Source organism: Arachis hypogaea, chromosome 9, assembly GCF_003086295.3.
Source record: "Arachis hypogaea cultivar Tifrunner chromosome 9, arahy.Tifrunner.gnm2.J5K5, whole genome shotgun sequence".
Lineage (NCBI taxonomy): Eukaryota > Viridiplantae > Streptophyta > Magnoliopsida > Fabales > Fabaceae > Arachis > Arachis hypogaea.
In genome coordinates this window covers 34,817,977-34,821,387 of record NC_092044.1, presented here as the reverse complement: position 1 = coordinate 34,821,387, position 3,411 = coordinate 34,817,977, and the positions used below count along the sequence as shown (strand labels likewise).

Below are 3,411 nucleotides of genomic sequence, written 5' to 3'. Positions count from 1 at the left end.
TCTTTAAGTTCTAGAATCTTATCTTGTAGTTTCTTGTTAGTTAAGTCAATTTAAAATTAAATCTTTTTATCTTTTATCTTATCTTTTTCAAAATTTGATTTCAAAATATCTTATCTAACTTCTTATCTTCTTATCTTTTTCAAAATTTGATTTCAAATCTTTTTCAATTAACTAACTAACTTTTTGTTTGTTTCTTATCTTTTTCAAAACCACCTAACTACTTTTTTCTCTCTAATTTTCGAAAATTCTCCCTCTCTTTTTCAAAAATTCTTTTTGTTTTAAATTTTAATTTTAATTATATTTCATCTTTAATTTTCGAAAATACTAACCCCTTTTTCAAAAATTATTTTCGAAATTTCTCTTCTCTTCTCTTATTCTATTTAATTATTTAATTACTAACACTTCTCTTCACCTCTCTTCATCCAAAAATCCGAATCCATCCTTCTTCTTTCTTCTACCCCTTTCTTCTTCTACTAACATAAAGGAATCTCTATACTGTGACATAGAGGATTCCTCTTTCTTTTCTTGTTTTCTTCTTTTTCATATGAGCAGGAACAGGGAAAAAGGCACTCTTGTTGAAGTTGATCCAGAACCTGAAAGGACTCTGAAGAGAAAATTAAGAGAAGCTAAATTACAACAATCCAGAAACAACCTTTCAAAAATTTTTGAACAAGAGAAGGACATGGCAGCCGAAAATAATAATAATAATAATGCAAGGAGAATGCTTGGTGACTTCACAAAGCCAACATCCAAGTTTGATGGAAGAAGCATCTCCATTCCTGCCATTGGAGCCAATAACTTTGAGCTTAAGCCTCAACTAGTTGCATTAATGCAACAAAACTGCAAGTTTTATGGACTTCCATCTGAAGATCCTTATCAGTTTTTAACTGAGTTCTTGCAGATCTGTGAGACTGTAAAGACGAATGGAGTTAATCCTGAAGTCTACAGACTCATGCTTTTCCCTTTTGCTGTAAGAGACAGAGCTAGAATATGGTTGGATTCACAACCTAAGGATAGCCTGGACTCCTGGGATAAGCTGGTCACTGCCTTCTTGGATAAATTCTTTCCTCCTCAAAAGCTGAGCAAGCTGAGAGTAGATGTTCAAACCTTCAAACAAAAAGATGGTGAATCCCTCTATGAAGCTTGGGAAAGATACAAGCAGCTGACCAAAAGATGTCCATCTGACATGTTTTCAGAATGGACCCTATTAGATATATTCTATTATGGTCTCTCTGAATTTTTGAAAATGTCATTAGACCATTCTGCAGGTGGATCTATTCACCTGAAGAAAACGCCTGAAGAGGCTCAAGAACTCATTGACATGGTTGCAAACAACCAGTTCATGTACACCTCTGAGAGGAATTCCGTGAATAATGGGATACCTCAGAAGAAAGGAGTTCTTGAAATTGATGCTCTGAATGCCATATTGGCTCAGAACAAAATGTTGACTCAACAGGTCAACATTATCTCTCAAAATCTGAATGGATTGTAACATGCATCCAACAGCACTAGAGAGGCAGCTTCTGAAGAAGCTTATGATCCTGAGAACCCTGCCATGGCAGAGGTTAATTACATGGGTGAACCATATGGAAACACCTATAATCCATCATGGAGAAATCATCCAAATTTCTCCTGGAAGGATCAACAGAAGCCTCAGCAAGGCTTTACAATGGTGGACGCAATAGGCTGAACAATAGTAAGCCATATCCATCATCTTCTCAGCAACAGACAGAGAACTCTGAACAAAACACTTCTAATTTAGCTAATATAGTCTCTGATCTGTCAAAGGCCACTTTCAGTTTCATGAATGAAACAAGATCCTCCATTAGAAATTTGGAGGCACAAGTGGGCCAGCTGAGTAAGAAAGTCATTGAAACTCCTCCCAGTATTCTCCCAAGCAATACAGAAGACAATCCAAAAGGAGAGTGCAAGGCCATTGATTTGATCAAAATGGCCGAATGCACTAGGGAGGAGGAGGACGAAAATCCTAGTGAGGAAGACTTCCTGGGACGTCCTTCAAGCAAGAAGGAGTTTCCTATTAAGGATCCAGAGGAATCTGAGGCTCATACAGAGACCATAGAGATCCCATTAAATCTCCTTCTGCCATTCATGAGCTCTGAAGACTATTCTTCCTCTGAAGAGGATGAAGATGTGACTGGAGAGCAAGTTGCTCAATACTTAGGAGCTATCATGAAGCTGAATGCCAAGTTGTTTGGTAATGAGACTTGGGAAAGTGAACCTCCCTTGCTCGTTAGTGAACTAGATACTTGGATTCAGAAAACTCTACCTCAAAAGAAACAAGATCCTGGCAAGTTCCTAATACCTTGTACCATAGGCACCATGAGCTTTGAAAAAGCTCTATGTGATCTGGGATTAGGGATAAATCTGATGCCACTCTCTGTAATGGAGAAGCTGGGGATCATTGAGGTACAACCTGCCTTGTTCTCATTGCAATTGGCAGATAAATCATTGAGACAAGCTTATGGGACAGTAGAGGACGTGTTAGTAAAGGTTGAAGGCCTTTACATCCCTGCTGATTTCATAATCCTAGACACTAGGAAGGAAGATGATGAATGCATCATCTTAGGAAGACCTTTCCTAGCCACAGCAGGAGCTGTGATAGATGTTAACAGAGGAGAATTAGTCCTTCAATTGAATGGGGACTACCTTGTGTTTAAGGCACATGGCCATCCCTCTGTGACAAAAGAGAGTAAGCATGAAGAGCTTCTCTCAGTTCAGAGTCAAGAAGAACCCACACAGTCAAACTCTAAGTTTGGTGTTGTGAGGCCACAACCAAACTCTAAGTTTGGTGTTCAGACCCCATATCCAAACTCTAAGTTTGGTGTTGGGACCACACTAACATTGACCTGATCACCTTGTGGCTCCATGAGAGCCACTGTCAAGCTATTGACATTAAAGAAGCGCTTGTTGGGAGGCAACCCAATTTTATCTAATTTTGTTTTATTTTGTTTCTTTGTTATTTTTGTGTTTAATTAGGTACATGATCATGAGGAGTCACGAAAAAATCAAAAAAATTAAAAACAGAGTCAAAAACAGAAGAAAAAATTTTTCACCCTGGAGGTAGCGCAGACTGGCGTTCAACACCAGTAAGATACATCTGGCTGGCGTTCAACGCCAGAACAGAGCACCATTCTGGCGCTGAACGCCAGGAACAAGCAACAACCTGGCGTTAAACGCCAGGAATGTGCACAGAGAGGACAAACTGGCGCTGAACGCCAGTAACAAGCATGAAACTGGCGTTCAACGCCAGAAACATGCATTACATGGGCGTTGAACGCCCAGAACGTGCACCAATGGGCGTTGAACGCCCAGAACGTGCACCAATGGGCGTTTGAACGCCAGGATGATGCACGAAGGCATTTTACATGCCTATATGGTGAAGGAATGGTA

At 39.5% G+C, this 3,411-nt stretch overlaps 1 non-coding gene across 1 annotated transcript; it reads right to left on the bottom strand.

Annotated features, from left to right (window-relative positions):
* Positions 1 to 1,084: 1,084 nt before the first annotated feature.
* On the bottom strand, positions 1,085 to 1,188 carry LOC112713626 (small nucleolar RNA R71). The gene has a single exon (XR_003158596.1). It is a non-coding gene; the product is annotated as a small nucleolar RNA R71 (small nucleolar RNA).
* Positions 1,189 to 3,411: the final 2,223 nt, after the last annotated feature.